The following is a 17763-nucleotide window of genomic DNA, read 5'->3' on the forward strand; positions in this document are numbered from 1 at the left end:
GCCTCATTACGGCAGGCTCTCAGGAAACGTACAGCCATGTGAATGAGCCTCAATACGGAGGGCTCTGAGGAAACGTACAGCCGTGTGAATGTGCCTCATTATGGCAGGCTCTCAGGAAACGTACAGCCGTGTGAATGAGCCTCAATACGGCGGGCTCTGAGGAAACGTACAGCCGTGTGAATGAGCCTCAAAATGGCGGGCTCTCAGGAAATTTACAGCCGTGTGAATGAGCCTCAATACGGCGGGCTCTGAGGAAACGTACAGCTGTGTGAATGTGCCTCATTACGGCAGGCTCTCAGGAAACGTACAGCCATGCGAATGAGCCTCAATACGGCAGGCTCTGAGGAAACGTACAGCCGTGTGAATGAGCCTCGATACGGCAGGCACTCAAGAAACGTACAGCCGTGTGAATGAGCCTCAATACGGCGGGCTCTGAGGAAACGTACAGCCGTGTGAATGTGCCTCAATACGCCGGGCTCTGAGGAAATGTACAGCCGTGTGAATGAGCCTCAAAATGGCAGGCTCTCAGGAAACGTACAGCCGTGTGAATAAGCCTCAATACGGCGGGCTCTGAGGAAACGTACAGCTGTGTGAATGTGCCTCATTACGGCAGGCTCTGAGGAAACGTACAGCCATGTGAATGAGCCTCAATACGGCGGGCTCTGAGGAAACGTACTGCTGTGTGAATGTGCCTCATTACGGCAGGCTCTGAGGAAGCGTACAGCCATGTGAATGAGCCTCAATACGGCAGGCTCTGAGGAAACGTACAGCTGTGTGAATGTGCCTCATTATGGCAGGCTCTCAGGAAACGTACAGCCATGTGAATGAGCCTCAATACGGCGGGCTCTGAGGAAACGTACAGCCGTGTGAATGTGCCTCATTACGGCAGGCTCTCAGGAAACGTACAGCCATGTGAATGAGCCACAATACGGCGGGCTTTGAGAAAACGCACAGCAGTGTGAATGAGGCAGCAGCCATGAGAGAATGTTGCGGAGAATGTGTGTAGCCGAGCGGGAGAATACGTATTATACACGGCTCACAGAATACTTCCAGTCACCCTACAGCGCTCGGGCACAGTTGTGAGCCGCCATTTCCGAGCACTTGAGGGCTGCTTTCCCCGCCCGTGTACACAGCTCTCCGGTGTGGAGATGACAGGAGCCATGGAGCAGCGTTCGGCGCCGTATCCCGGCCTTGTGGGTAGAGCCGGGTGTCTGACAGGACAGACAAACACAAGGAGGTTGGTGGGGAGGAGAGCGGAGACGGCGCGGCTCGGTCACTGGGGCATTTTAATAAGCGGCAAATTTTTGGTAGAGCCGCTCCGATTAGGGCTAAACTGAGAACACTTTAACCCTAGGGAGACACAACAGGGCCCTAATCATACGTTTTACAGAGCCGTGTGTGGCTGGTGTGGAGGAGAGGAGCCGGAGGAGGGCTCACTATATGTGTATGGGAGAGAGCCGACACTGCGCTCCCCTCTGAACAATACACGGAGCGGCCTGGAAGTGGCTGCCGTCCTATACACAGACACACGGACAGTCGTGGTGGGGGAGCCGCACACCCCGTGTATAGGGAGACATCACAGGCTTCCTTCCCTCCCTCCTCCGGACACCTGAAGCCTGACATCCCGGGGACGGAAGAGGTGACCGCAGGGAAGGACCGGACACACCGACCATCGTCCCACAGAGGCCCCCCTCGGGAAAAGGTCAGAGGATGGCTGACGTGTCCCATTGCTGTCTATTGATCCCATTGTGTTGTGACACCTCGCTGTGTGTTCGCACACTCCCGGCTGCCACACATCGCTCCTAAACTTCACTCTGCAACTTTGTGTGGGGGAGGGGAGGGCTGTCATCACACTGATCAGAGGTGACAGCGGAGTCCTTGTACGGGGACAGAGAACGTCCTACTTCCACCAGTCTGTGACAGGGCAGCACGACGTGTTTTCTAGAGAAAAGTTCCTAGTCACGATCAGTGAAACAATTGCGTTTAAATACGTAAAGATGCGTATGCGTACATCATTTGTTTTTTATGATCATTTTTTTTCTCATTTGGTTAGATTTAATTTACACACAAAACGTGCATACATGCGTTTATACACATATGTACGTAAAGCAAATGTTCTTAGATGCAGCGTTTTCTATTTAGTGTTATGGATCTGAAAGCAGCTCATGTTTAGGCATCTGTGTGAATGGCTCCATTGAAAACAGTGCAACTGCATTTAGATCCGTAATTAAAAAAATGCTTTTATATGCGTTTCTTTACAGGTGTGTGAATGAGGCTGGGGCTGGCAGGACAGGGCAGGGACTATATGGCTCAGGCTGGCAGAACAGGACAGGCAATTGCAGCTCAGGCTGGCAGGACAGGCACTATACAGCTCACACCGACAGGACAGGCACTATACAGCTCACACCGACAGGACAGGCACTATACAGCTCACACCGACAGGACAGGCACTATACAGCTCACACCGACAGGACAGGCACTATACAGCTCAGACAGACAGGACAGGCACTATACAGCTCAGACCGACAGGACAGGCAATATACAGCTCAGACCGACAGGACAGGCAATATACAGCTCAGACCGACAGGACAGGCACTATACAGCTCAGACCGACAGGACAGGCACTATACAGCTCAGACCGACAGGACAGGCACTATACAGCTCAGACCGACAGGACAGGCACTATACAGCTCAGACCGACAGGACAGGCACTATATGGCTCAGGCTGGCAAAACAGAATAGGCACTATACAGCTCAGGCTGACAGGACAGGCACTATACAGCTTAGGCTGACAGGACAGGCACTATAAAGCTCAGACCGACAGGACAGACACTATACAGCTCAGACCGACAGGACAGACACTATACAGCTCAGACCGACAGGACAGGCACTATACAGCTCAGACCGGCAGGTCAGGCACTATACAGCTCAGACAGACAGGGCAGGCACTATACAGCTCAGACTGACAGGACAGACACTATACAGCTCAGACCGACAGGACAGGCACTATACAGCTCAGACCGGCAGGTCAGGCACTATACAGCTCAGACAGACAGGGCAGGCACTATACAGCTCAGACTGACAGGACAGGCACTATACAGCTCAGACAGGACAGGCACTATACAGCTCAGACCGACAGGACGGGCACTATACAGCTCAGACCGACAGGACGGGCACTATACAGCTCAGACCGACAGGACAGGCACTATACAGCTCAGACAGGTCGGGCACTATACAGCTCAGACAGGACAGGCACTACACAGCTCAGACCGACAGGACAGGCACTATACAGCTCAGGCTGGCAGAACATAACAGGCACTATACAGCTCAGGCTGACAGGACAGGCACTATACAGCTCAGGCTGACAGGACAGGCACTATACAGCTCAGGCTGGCAGGACAGGTACTATTCAGGCTGGTAAAGCAGAGCAGTAGGCTTGGGCTGGCAGGACAAGTACTGTACGACTGAGGCTGGCAAGACAGGACAGGCACTATATGGTTCAGGCTGACCTGGACAGGACAGGTACTATACAGGCTGGCAGTGCAGAGCAGCAGCTACCATAAAGTTCAGGTTGGCAGCATATAATAAGTACTATACAGGTTGGCAGGACAGGCACTACAATGCTCTGGCTGGCAGGACCAGTAGGCTTAGGCTGGGAGCATAGGATAGATACTACGAGACTTAACAAGCAGAAGTCAGGACAGCTGCACTCCTCAGATCCAATAAAAAGCCACCTTTGTTTCATATTACATCCATAAAAGTAGTGAGTGCAGTCACTGTGGGGTGAAGAGTGACCTGGTTGAGGCCAGTGGGCATCTACCATGCCTCTCTTTACCCTGCTGTGACTGCACTGCTTTTATGGATGTAATATGAAACAAATGTGGCTTTTTACTGGATCTGAGGAGTGCAGCCATCCGGATTTGTGTTGGTTCAGTCTGATTCAGTGGTAAGCTGGACTGGCACCCTCTGGAAGCTGGATTATTCCGTCCCATGGTGCGGGCCAAGCTGGAGCAGCAATTTGTATTCATAGATACTATAAGGTTCAGTCAAGTAGCCCAGGACACTTACTGTAAGGTTCTGTCTGACACCTTAGATGGTTACTGTAAGGCTCAGGCTGGCAGCATAGGATGGTTACTATAAGACTCAAGCCGACTGCCCACGACAGTTACTATAAGGCCCAAGCTGGCAGTCCAGGATAGTTACTATAAAGCTCAGGCTGGCAGCCCGGGATGGTTACTATACGTCTTTGCATAGTCGCCCAGGATGGTTATTATAAGGCTCAGACTGGCAGCCCGAGATGGTTCCTATACGTCTTTGGATGGCAGCTCAGGATGAGGCTCAGGCTGGCAGTGCAGGACAATTACTGTAAGACTCGGGCTTGCATGCCAGGGTTACTATATAGCTCAGTCTGGCAGCAGGAGGCAGGGAATATAGAACTCAGGCTGTCAGCCCAGCTACTACAAGGCACAGTTTGGCAAAACCGTTTAAGACTAATGTCACACTAGCAATCCTGGTAAAGCTGCATCAAGTTGCTTTTGCATTTCTATTGACTTGTTTCAGGTAGAAGCAGTTCTGACATAAACAAAAGCCTGTCAACACAGGCCATAAATCCCAGGCAAGCAGCCTTGGATGGGTATTACAAGGCTCAGGCTGTCAGTGAATGACAGGTACTACAGGGCCCAGGCTTGCTGGACAATCATTTTATAGTTCAGGCTAGTAGCTCAGGACAGTTGCTATAAGGCTCAGCCTGGAAGGACAGGTATTATAAAACCCAAATGAACTTTCAGTTTTAAACAGCTAAATATATTTCAGGTGCATCAAGATAATGAGTTCAATGTCCTACAGTTTTTCTGTAGAAAGCAAACACAGAAACTAAGTAGAAAAGCTTGTCCACTGCATGATGTAGAGAATAGGCTCTATTCACACCTAGGTGACTTAAATCGTGGGTGAAATGGCCACAATTCTGCCCGCAACTCCAAATTGCGGCAAAACGTGGGGCGCGTTTGCTATGCCATTACTTCTTAATGACACCCTAATCGCGGTAAGATTGCAAAGCTTGTCGCTCAAAAAGGAGTAGAAACTTCTTTTTGGGACAGTATCAAGCTTTGCTGCAAATGGAGTGCAATTTATCACATGGCAAAAATCACACCACAATTTGGGTGCCATTAAGAAGTAATGGCATCACAAATCGCGACAATTCCGCCTGCGATTTGAATAGCCTAGGTGTGAATGGAGCCTTACTCTCAGTGTGGAAGCTGTGGTCTCTCTGAATAACACTGACATGCCCTTTGCCAACTCAGACCTATAGCTTTGTAATTCGCAAAGTATACATCCCCTACCACTGATTGGAGAGCTCTATCTCTCAGTAAAGGAAGGGCCATCCACTTTCACACAACACTGCTCCACGCTAGAGCAAGGTTCCTTTTGTATAACATGCCGGCAGTGGACAGGCTTTTCTACTTATACTGTGGCTGTTTTTTTGTTAAATGTAAGTTATTGCACACTCTTTTATTTTAGGGGCCCGCAATGTATTTAACTGATGACAAGTCACACTGGAATCTGCACTTAAGCCCCCGTTCACACTGGTGTTACTTGTCATGCGATTTGACAGTTCCAAATTATATGACAAGTTGCACCCTATTGTTGGCAATGGAACTGTTCAAATCCGTGCCACTCCGACTTTGCGGTGCCACACCGATTTGAAAAGAAGTTTCCTACAATATTTTTTGCGATTTCAGGAGCGACTTGCGTAGACATTTATGCATGAAGTGGCACAGATGTCAGCCAAGTAGCACCTGAAATGGCGCTGACCTGTTACTTCGAGATCGTGCTACTTCAAGTGATTTCAGAGACATCTGTGCGGGTTTCTGCACAGATGTCAATGTAAATCGCACCCCGAAATCACCAAAAGTAGTACAGAGACTACTTTTGGTAATCGGTGCAGTGCTGCAAATGCGCCATCGCACCGATTAGGACGGTGCCATTGCCAAACCGCATCAATGTCAAACAGGGCTTATCTGCATTAAATTAGCCTCAGAACCTGTGTAATTCATGTGTTTGGGTTTAAAGGGATGAGGTGGCAACCCTAGGTGCGACGCCGACTTTGCAGACCCCCCCCCCCCCCCCCACCGATTTCCAAAAGTAGTTACTGCACTACTTTAGGTGACTCCAGGGGCGGTTTCAACAGACATCTGTCTTTCAAATCGCCCCCCAACACGCACTGAAATGCAGGTTTGAAATTGTGCGAGTTCAGCTGAACTCGCATTATTTCAAACCCGCATTCAGTGTGAACGTACCCTCAGGCTGGGTTCACACTGCTGTGCGGAGCGGCTCACAGCAGGGGTCTGGTGCGTCCCTGTTTTCCGTTTCAGGTCCGATTTCAGCCTGAATTTTTGGCTGAATTCAGATCAGAAGACACACGGGACTCCCATAGAGAGCAGGTCACAGTCTCTTGTCACGCGAATTGGATGCGAAGAAATCTACATCCAATTTGCAGTAGTGTGAACCCAGCCTAGAACTATAATTTTGTAACTTTTGGTAAATGCCAGTAAAAACATGGCTATGTCAGTAAATTTTGGGGGTCACGTCAGTAAATTTCAAATTTTAATTTGGTAGGTTGGCAACACTGGCAGTGCGTTTCAGTGCAGTCAAAGGTAGAACAAGTATTCTTTCTGTATGGAACGCGGCACCATGCAGTTTCCCGCACCTAAAAATGCGTGTTTTCCAGTGCGTAGGGGGGGCCATTTAAGGCATGATAGGAAAACCGGAGGTAAAATTTCATCCAAACGATCTGCTGATTTTCGGATTGTTAGTATGGTGCCTTCGACAGCCAATTCTGATTTTTCGTACGACAAATGCTGCAGGTGCAGACTATAACATTTTTTTGGATGTGAACACAACGTCCGATTTTTGTTTAAAGCCTCATACACACGCATAGATTTTTGGACGACCGAACGTCCGTTTTTTGTTGCATGCTAGTCTCATGTCGAAAGTGAAGAGGTTACTCACAATGTGAAAAATACAACATCAGAAGTGACGTAATGGGGGTCATTTACTAAAGGCAAATCCACTTTGCACTACAAGTGCAAACTACAGGCGCAGAGTGCACTTGAAATTGCACTTGGAAGTGCAGTCGCTGTAAATCTGAGGGGAAGATCTGAAATGAGGGGAAGCTCTGCTGATTTTATTATCCAATCATATGTAAGCTAAAATGCTGTTTTTTATTTTCCTTGCATGTCCCCCTCAGATCTACAGTGACTGCAATTTCAAGTGCACTTGTAGTGCAAAGTGGATTTGCCTTTCGTAAATAACCCCCAATCTGTTGAATAGTTTTCTATGTATTCTTTCATTTCTGAACATGCGTAGTCTTGCTCTTATGATTTTTTTCACATGAAAACTATACTAATGAAATGAAAATGGGCATTGGGGGTTTATTTACGAAAGGCAAATCCACTTTGCACTACAAGTGGACTTGAAATTGCAGTCACTGTAGATCTGAGGGGGACATGCAAGGAAAATAAAAAACAGCATTTTAGCTTGTACATGATTGGATGATAAAATCAGCAGAGCTTCCCCTCATTTCAGATCTTCCCCTCGGATCTACAGCGACTGTACTTCCAAGTGTACTTGTAGTGCAAAGTGGATTTGCCTTTCATAAATAACCCCCAATGTTCACATCAGACAAAAAATGTATAGTCCGCACAACCAGCTTTTGTCTTGACGAAAAAGCAAAATCAGCTGTCAAAAGCACCGTACTAACGATCCGAAAATCGGCAGACAGCTCGTCGTACAAATTTTTCCATCAGATTTTCGTATCATGTGTACGGCGGCCCTTAATTAGCACGGTTTTTGTCTGAAAAAAATCGTAAGAGCAAGACTACGCATGCTCAGAAACGAAAGAATACATAGAAACTATTCAACATATTATATGACATCTGACGTTGAATTCTGTCGTAGGAGAATTTTCGTATGGTGAGTGACCTCTTCACTTTTGACATGAGACTAACATGCCACAAAAAAACGGTCGTTCAAAAATCTGATTGTGTGTCGAAGGCGATATTACAGAGCTGCCATTGGTTGAGGAGGGTGATGATTCTCCGATGTTAGCGGCTCCGCTATACGCCATGTAATCAGCGGTAAGTGAGAAGTGATTAATGGCAGATGAATGAGAGGCGATGGCGGTAATTCTCCGGAGAAGGTACGCCGATCTCCTATATAGACACGTGTGAAGGGCAGGCTCTGATGCAATCGGGGGATTAGAATGCCGCCGGAGCCGCCTGGTGACGGAGATAAGCGGCCTGTACGCGGAGGGTGGCCGGAGATGACAGCATTGTCACCGATCGATTGGCACGCACGCCGCATTAACCCTTCCCCCTCCAGAGACGTGTGGGGGATGATGATCGCCCATCAGAGGCCGGTCACGCCGGGGTTAATGTGGGCAGGAAGTCCCGGGCTTGGGTTGGTCGGGTGGGTGCGGCGATCACAGCGCCTGTCACAAATAGGTGACTGAGAGTTAATTAGGAAGTATTCTCCGGATCAATGACTCGCACAGCCCATTAGCTATTCTGCTGCCTAATTGCACGATTGCACTGCCATCTCCACAGCGAAGCCGTGCAATCAGCAGCTGGGAAGATTACAGGGCGTTTAACCCCTTGTGAGCCCGGCCGGGGGGAGGGGATGGCGTCATCGCACCAAGGGAATAATGTGATTTCCAACGTGCTTCGCCAGTCACGACCTTTTCGTCAACCGCGCCGGAGCCGGATGAGGTGGCGGCGGCGTGCTCAATAAAGGCTTTTATTGGAAGGCATTCATTTTTATATTCCGAAACGCATTCCGGATGAGTGTTTCTGGGGATAGCGAAGGCGGATCGGTGTATTCCATCCGAGAAAACGACTTGGGGGGTTATTTACGAAAGGGAAAATCCATTTTACACTGCAAGTGCACTCTCTGTAAAAATGAGGGGAAGCTCTGCTGATTTTATCATCCAATCATGTGCAAGCTAAAATGCAGTTTTTTTATTTTCCTTGCATGTCCCCCTCAGATCTACAGCGACTGCACTTACACGTAGAGTTGCCACCTCATCCCTTTAAACCCGAACACATATTGATTACACAGGTTCTGTGGCTGATTAAGGTGGTAATTTATCTCACTTGGTGCCTTATCTGCATTAAATTAGTCTCAGAACTTGTGTAATTCATATGTGTTCAGGTTTAAAGGGATGAGGCGGCAATCCTACTTCCATGTGCACTTGCAGTGCAAAGTGGATTTGCCTTTCGTAAATAACCCCCATGGAATCACTGAGATCTCATACAAGCTCCATACACACTATTAGATTTTCTGCAGATTTTTGTCTTCAGATTTATCAAAACCATGTAGTGCAAGGGCTCTGTCTGATTGCATACAAATTGAAACTCTAAGACCCCTTTCACACTGGGGCGCTTTCAGGCGCTTTAGCATTAAAAAAAGCGCCTGAAAGAAGCCTCATCTGCAATCCCAATGTGAAAGCCCGAGCCCTTCCACAGTGCCAGCGCCCGAAAAATGCTGGCAAAGCGCTGCTTAAGACCCATTTCACACTGGGGCATTATTCAGGCGCTGGCAGTGTGAAAGGGCGCGGGCCATCGGCGCACCCAACCCGGTGGCAAAAACACAAAGGGGTGCAAAGAAGCTGCTTGCAGGACTTTTTTTTTGACGCCCTGCCAGTGCAGCGCCCCAGTGTGAAAGCACTCGGGCTTTTACATCGGGATTGTAGGTGAGGCTTCTTTCAGGCGCTTTTTTTAACGCTAAAGCACCTGAAAAACGCCCCAGTGTGAAAGGGGTCTCAGTGTGAAAGCACGCAGGCTCTCACATTGAGATTGCAGATGAGGCTTCTTTCAGGCGCTTTTTTTAACACTAAAGCGCCTGAAAAACGCCCCAGCGTGAAAGGGGTCTTAAGGTTTGATCTCATAATATATGGTTTTGGTAAATCTGAAGACAAAAATCTGCCGAAAATCTAATGGTGTGTATGGGGCCTTAGGCTGGGTTCACATATGAGCACGCAACGGCTCACAGCAGTAGTCCGGTGCGTCCTTGTTCAGCATTTCAGGTCCGAATTTTTGGCTGAATTCAGACCTGAAACGAACCAAATCGCACTGGAGCCGCTGCGGAGATATGTGAACCGGCTCCATAGAGAGCCGGTCGCAATCTCCTGCTATTGCGAATTGGATACAGGGGAACTCAGCCTTAACGTGATCATTTAAATGTGCAGCTTTCATTAATCGAATTGGTGGTCCGGGATTGACAAAGACTCAACAGGTCAAAGCGCGGTACCCCAAGGGGCGAGCGTGTTTTGTATATTTGCTTTTGTGATGGGTTTTAGCATGATGTTTTCTAGGCAGCGTAGCTGCAAAGCATTCCAACCTATTAACGACCAATTAATTCTTTGGCAATAAACCAAGTCCAAAGTACAAATGGTTAGGTCAGGCGATACGATATTTACAGCTTACATTCGAGCAAAAGTCAGCCCCATTGTAACCACCGTCAACTTCAGGAGAGGCCCATCCATGTGATGATTATTATTATTTTACAGGACTTGTACAGCTCCAACAGTTTGCACAGTGCTTTACCATATAAAGGGAGACAGCACACTTACAATACAATGCACTACAAGGGGAATCTGAGGACACTGCGCATTGGAGCTTGCAATCTAGCCACTTCAATACAGGGCACTTTGTCCCCCTTCCTGCCCAGGCCAATTTTCAGCTTTCAGTGCTGTCACACTTTAAATGACAATTGCGATCATGCAACACTGTACCCTAATAAAATGTTTATCATTTTTTTGAGCTAGAGCATTCTTTTGGTGGTATTTAAAGCGGAGTTCCACCTAAAAGTGGAATCTCCGCTTATCTGCTTAACACACCCCCCCCCCACACACACACACACACACACACACACACACACATTTGGCACCTTTCAAGGGGGGACGGTACCTATTTTTGACAGGTACCTGTCCCCACTTCCGGAAGACTGCGCCTTAGCGATGTCCCTCGGAAGTTCGGCCCCCCTCCCCCTTCCTCTGCCGCCGGGCCAGTTAGAAAGAGCAGCACGATTTGCCCATGCGGAGTAGGGAACTGGCTCTGAAGCTGAAAGGCTTCACTGCCGGATTCCCTTATCACGAATGGCAATGGCAGAACCCAAGAGCTGATCCGAAAATCGGCTGGGGTGCCAACATCGCAGGATCCCTGGACAGGTAAGTGTCCTAATATTAAAAGTCAGCAGCTACAGTATTTTACATTTTTTCATTTTTAAAATTTTTTTTCAGGGGGGGGGGGCAGAACTCCGCTTAAATCACTACTGCGTTTTTTATTTTTTGTTAAACAAAAAAAGACCGAAAATTTAGAAAAAATAAAAAAATGTTTTCTTTGTTTCTGTTATAAACTTTGGCAAATAGGTCTTTTTTTTTCACTTATGTGTGCTAAAGAGGCGGCACTGATAAGCTGCACTGATCTGCATTGATGGGGCTGCACTGATTATTATACAGGATTTGTATAACCGTTTACACTGCACTTTACACTGTAGAAGGGGGACAGCACAATTACAATACAGTTCAATACAAAGGGAATAGGAGGGCCTTGCTCACGGAGCTTACAATCGAAAGGTTTATTAACCACGCTCACACCAGCCTGAATTGCCATGGGATTTGCAGTTTCAAATCGCATGACAAGTCGCATCCTATTTTCGGCAAGGGAACTGTTCAGATCAGTGCAACTCAGACTTTGCGGTGCTACGCCAATTTGAAAAAAGGTTCCTGCACTATTTTTGGCGATTTCAGGTGCGACTTGCATAGACATCTGTGCATGAAGTCGCACAGATGTCAGGCAAGTCGCACCTGAAATTGTGCTACTTCAAGTGAAGTAGTGTGAATGGGGGCTCAGTGTAAATGTGACCTGACAGCCTTGCCGGTTATGGGCAATGCTGTCCTGACACAGACACAGCGTGTGAAAAAAGGACTTCCGATAACCGGCAAGTCTGTTTACATGTGATCAGCTGTCATTGGACACAGTTGATCACTTGGTAAAGGGCTATTGTAATTGGCCCTTTACTGCGTTCTGTCATTGGCTGTATCCAACAGACACAGCTTTCACAAAGCATATCTGGTGCGTGGCCCAGGGGGTGTGCAGGAGGCAGGATTCTGGGAGTGTGATAACTGCATTATAGTCGCTTTGGAAGTTGCTTAATTCATTATTATACAGAACTTATATAGTCCAACAGTGCTAGGGTTGGGCCAACGGTTTGCACAGCGCTATACAATATAAAGCAAGACAGTATAGTTAAACTACAAGAGGAATAAACTGTCCAAAGGCGGTTCGTTTATTTATTTATTTATTTATTTTTTTCATCCTGCAGACTGAAAAAAAAAAAAAAACAGATTCTTTCATCCACACAAACAATGTGGATGGAGGAACCCCCCCCCACCGAGACATGGTATTCTGGCAGTGGCACCCGACCATTATCAGAATACACTGGTAGGTGGCTGTGCTAATTGGTTGCAGCCATTGTTTGATGGAAACTTTTATAATCAACTGTTGTTGAGCAGGGGAGCCCATACACTGATACATTTTCCATCAGTGCATGGCAGCTTTAGGTAGACCCTGTTTATGAGAGCTTACAATCTAAAAGGGAGGGGCAATTGGTACAAAATGTAATAACTGAGGGGATGAGCTGATGAAGAAAGAAAAAAATCATTAGGTAGAAATGGGAAAGGCTTCCCCACGAAAAGATGAGTTTTCAGAGGTCACCTAAAGGCAGACAGAGTAGGAGATAGCCAGATAGATTGGGGTAGGGAGTCTCAGAGGATGGGAGAGACTCTAGAAAAGTCCTGGAGGTTAGCATGGGAGGAGGTGACAAGGAAACTGGAGAGCAGGAGGCCTTGGGAGGAGAAGAGAGGACGGTTGAGGTGATATTTTGAGACAAGGTTGGTGATGTATCTCGGGGCAGAGTTGTGGATGGCTTTATATGTTGGTATTTTGAATTCTATATTGGGTGAATGGAAGCTTGTAGAGCAGTGGTTCTCAACTCCCATACTTAGGACCCACTAACAGACCAGATTTTAAGTATTACCTTGGGGAGATGCAGACTAGAATACTGCAATCCCCGAGCAGCAAATTATATCACCTGTGATGTATTTCAGTTATCTTGCAAACCTGGCCTCTTAGTGGGTCCCGAGGACAGGAGATGAGAACAACTGCTGTAGAGCAGTGGTCATCAACCCTGTCCTCAGGGCCTACTGACAGGCCAGGTTTTATGTATTACCTTGGGGAGATGCAGCCTAGAATACTGCAATCACCGAGCAGCAAATTACTGGTATATCACCTGTGATGTATTTCAGTTATCTTGCAAACCTGGCCTGTTAGTGGGCCCTGAGGACAGGAGATGAGAACCACTGCTGTAGAGGGATCAGCAGAGGAGGAGGAGGAGGGGTGGTGGACACCGAGCCATTGTTAAGGCGGATGAATCTGGCAGCAGCTTTCATGATCAGTTTGCTCTAGGATAATTGTTCCACTTTCATATTCTACCAGGGGCCGGAACCTCTACAAAGCACATTTTGAAAGGGCGACAAAACAATTTCTAATTTACATGCCAGAGTTCCAAACCGGTTGCATTCAAGGTTAGTTAAAGTGTGTCAACATAGAAATTCACTCAAGATGAGACCCATTGTATGTCACATTCTCTTCATGAAGCCATGTCATCTGTTAGATTGGCTATGTATAGCCTGCTTTTTCTCCCTACATGGGGGTATACATGGGGATCCCAGAGCAGATTGGCCTCTTAGATATTCTAGAATACTGACAAATCCCTGCAATGTATCACTTGACTGTCCATGTGAAAAAGAAAAGATCCATGCATTTACCAGGGCATGTTTTTAAAAGAAGTGTTTGGATCATGTGTTTGAACATATAAATATTCAGATACATATAAGTTCTAGAAAAAGCCTGTGAGCTGTTGTGCTTAGAAAAAAATCCACACGTCAAAGAAAAAATTTGCGGCAGGGTTGAGTAGAGCAGTAATAAACTCGCATTGATTCTGCTTGTCCTTGAAATGTTTCCTGGGCTCCGGATTCTGCTTCCATAATCCTTGTTATCAATGCTTAAAGGCAACGAAAATAATAAAAATGCTCATCCTTTTGCAGGTAAAAAAAAAAAAAAAAAAAAAAAATGGATATTTTTTTTTACCCTGCAGCCTGTAAAGCATTGCACCTGCGATCTGCTGAACTGCAATGCCTGGATCCTGCAGGCTCTCAGCACACTGTCTGCCCGTACCTCCCGTATGGGCAGACAGTCGCTGCACTGCAGGACTATGCGAGCAGTTGAATAAAGACAATAGTCCATCCAGTTCAACCTGTGTAGGTGTACGTGTGTCAGTGTCGATAATTATTTCCCATATATATGTTGTGTTCTTTAAGATGCATGTCCAAAAGTCTTTTAAAAGTATCAATACTCCCCACTGACACCACCAATTGTGGCAGAGAGTTCCACATCCTTATCGCCTTGACAGTAAAACATCCCCTGTGCAGCTTAAACCTCTTCCCCTCCAATCCCATTGTGTGGCCCTGTGTCCTCTTACACTCCCTGAGACTAAATAGTTTTTTTCCTACGCTGGGATCACCATTGAGGTATTTGTAAATCCCTAACATGTTCCCTCTCAAGCGTCTCTTCTCCAGTGAGAATAAATTTAGAGCTCGTAGACGTTCCTCGTAATTGAGGTCCTCCAATCCCCTTATTAATTTCATTGCCCTTCTTTAGACTCGCTCCAGCATATCCCATTAAGTCACAGGAAACCGTGAATGAATGACACATGGCCACACTGTTTTTAAATTGTGACAGAGGGTGCAGGCAGATCACAATGAGGGATCGGGCGTGGGATGGGTTTTGCGGGCAGGTGCTCTTTGGTAACACGTTACTCCCTAAATACAGTGAACTTATCCTTTTTAAATATTTTTTTTTTTGCCAGTGAAAATTGGGCTATGGCCAAACTAAAGAAATCTAACAGATTCCTCCATCCACACCAACAACACAGGTGGGTGATTCTCCCACTATGGGGCATTGTATGCTGACAGCTGGTGCCACCGTCTGTCAGAATACCTGAACAGCTCCTGCAGGGCCACCCACAGGGCAAATTTGGGCTGATTTATCATGAATCTGGCGAAATTTGGTGTGTGTGTGTGGCCAACTTTAACCCAAACTCCAGAAAAAGGAAAACTTAAAGCCCAACCGAACTCTCAAGATTTATTACTGTAATGATGCTAGACTGCATATATAAGCAATTTCTTTTAGTTTTTTTTTTTCCCTACTAAGTGCTGCAGTAAGGGTTAAAGGGATTGTAAAGGCAGAAGGCTTTTTTTAATCTTAAAAGAGAAGTATGGGTTTGGCTTTTTTCCCATAAACATACTTACCTAGGTGGATGCAGTATTGGTCCAATGCTGCATCTGTCCCCCGCCGCCTCTGCACTGAGAACTGAACCATCGAACACCACCGATGGCTTGGTTCTCGCAGCTTCCCGAGCGGAGAGCTGCTGACTGTCAAACAGCAGCTCTCTTCTCTGCTCCTCCGCACTCACTGAAGCTCTGAGCTGTGGAGGGGTGGGGAGCCGCCATCTGTCTCTCAGCGGCTCGCCGAGAGGCTGAGACGGGCATCAGTCCAGGCACCTGGCAGATTCAGACTTGTCATGATGACACGGTGCCTGGACTGATTCCTGTGACATCAGCAGAGAGCGGACTTCAGACCACTCTCTGCTGAAAATGGGTCACAGGAGTGTAAAACGAATTGCACTCCTGTGACCCGTAGGAGAAGCCCAGCCAAACAAGCTCAGGCTGGACTTCTCCTTTAATGCATTCTATGCATTAAGATAAAAAAAGTCTTCTGTGTGCAGTCCCCCCACCCCCAACACTGACCTGAGGTCCCTTTCTGTCCAGCGATGTCCACAAGTGTCTCAGCCATCTGAGAATTTCTCTCCTGATTGGCTGAGACACAGCAGCAATGCCATTGGCTGCCCCCGCTGTTAATCAAAGTCAGCTAGTCGATCAAAAAAGGGGGGGGGGGCTCTGGATCAGGGCTTTGTGTCTGAATGGACACGGGGAGCTGTGACTCAGCTCGGGTGCCCCTATAGCAAGCTGCTTGCTATGGGGGCATTCAATAGGAGGGAGGGGCCAGGATCACAGAAGAAAGACCCGAGAAGAGGAGGATCTGGGCTGCTCTGTCAAAATCCACTACACACAGCAAGTAAGTATGACATGTTTGTTATTTTTATAGGGAAAAAAACGAGACCTTACAATCACTGTAAAATACTCCTTTGTTGCAGCACTCTGGAGAGAGTCGGACCACAGCTGTATAGAGTACTTGTCTGACACGCCCTCTCTAAACAGTGCACCAATGACCAGTGCTCCTGCTCCCAAAGAGGCCGTTTTTTTTGGGTTCGAGAGCCGCGGCCCAACTCTCCAGAGTACTGCGGTACAGGGTATTTCAACCCTTGCTGCAGCACTCAGTAGTGTAAGAAAGCATAACATAATGGCTGCAATACAATAATAAATCTTAAAGGTTTAATTGGGCTTTAGGGAATGGCCATGAGTGAGGGGGAGGCTATAAGCGATCATTTGGGCTAGGTTCTCACCTAGTGGCTGAACTGCAATGCATTAAAGCACACGTTTTTTCGCACATTAGGGTCCCCTGGCTAGACCGATCGGACCCTCCATTCTCCTCTTTGGGCAGTCATATGTAATCTGACTTGTGTCCGTTTACACCCGGCCACCTCAGATCCAAAAAACAAATGGAAGGGAGATCCATTTTCCTCCGTCTGGCTGGATTGGAGGGCAGTTGGGAGTAAACAGACAGCTGGTCTGTTTACATCCGACTGCCCATAGAGCAGAGCGGGCTGTGTCTGTGTTTGCCCTGCATAAGTGAAGAGGACACAGACCTGTCAGCTCAGCAGGGGATCAGCGGACAGATCCCCTGCTGAGAAAAACCTGATCCGGCCCGTGTAAAAGGGGCTTTACATGTGCCATGTTAGGCAGCCCATTCAAAATGAATGGGCTGGTGTGGACCTCAGGAGCCCAGAAATTAGACCTGTACCTTTTAATTATACCACACTGCACCACACCTCCATCAGCAAGTTACATTTGGTTGATCTTAAGAATGAATGGCACTGCATGGTACCATCGCAGGTAGCGTGCGGCCGCTGCCGCCTGTTGTGGGAACATATGATTTTCTGCAACGCATAATTGTAAATGGAGCCTTAATAGGGAAAATTAGGCCATGTGTGATCAGACTTAAGTAGACGTGTGAAGTTTACAACTGCTAATATAATTCTTAAGTGAGTATGAGAGGAAACCCTGGGGATATGTAAATGCCAGCATTCTGCATCTTACTATTGGCCATGGACTATGTGGTCATCCTCAATGACAAACAGCAAAGCATGGATGGTAAGAAGGAAACAGTTCAAAATGTCGACTTCCTAGCTGAAGCTGTAATTTCAGATAACATTTGGGTGGAAAAGTCGATATCTTCCCACACCTAAGCTAATAATTAGCCAAGTAAATGTACGGCTATGTGCTTTCGGATGTGGTAAGATAGCCTTTCCTGAGCTTCTTTGCCAAAATCTTGGTGAGACCTGGAGAAAAGATAGGAGTAAAAGTCCTTTGTGATGTCCTATTTGCTGCACACTCAGCCTGTCACAAATAGACGTCGGGAAAAGCACAGCATGTTGCTGATATCCTCCTGGTTTTCCGATGTGCGT

General features: G+C 47.3%; 1 protein-coding gene across 3 annotated transcripts in view; it reads left to right on the forward strand.

Annotated features, from left to right (window-relative positions):
• Nucleotides 1–1455: 1455 nt before the first annotated feature.
• The window catches only part of BCOR (BCL6 corepressor), a 314117-nt gene continuing 297809 nt past the window's right edge, over nt 1456–17763 (forward strand). For all 3 annotated transcript variants that reach the window (XM_073616331.1, XM_073616330.1, XM_073616333.1), the window contains exon 1: nt 1456–1702. The gene's annotated coding sequence lies outside the window, so the exon portion shown is untranslated. The remainder of the gene's footprint in view (nt 1703–17763) is intronic.

This window comes from Aquarana catesbeiana, linkage group LG02, assembly GCF_042186555.1.
Source record: "Aquarana catesbeiana isolate 2022-GZ linkage group LG02, ASM4218655v1, whole genome shotgun sequence".
NCBI lineage: Eukaryota > Metazoa > Chordata > Amphibia > Anura > Ranidae > Aquarana > Aquarana catesbeiana.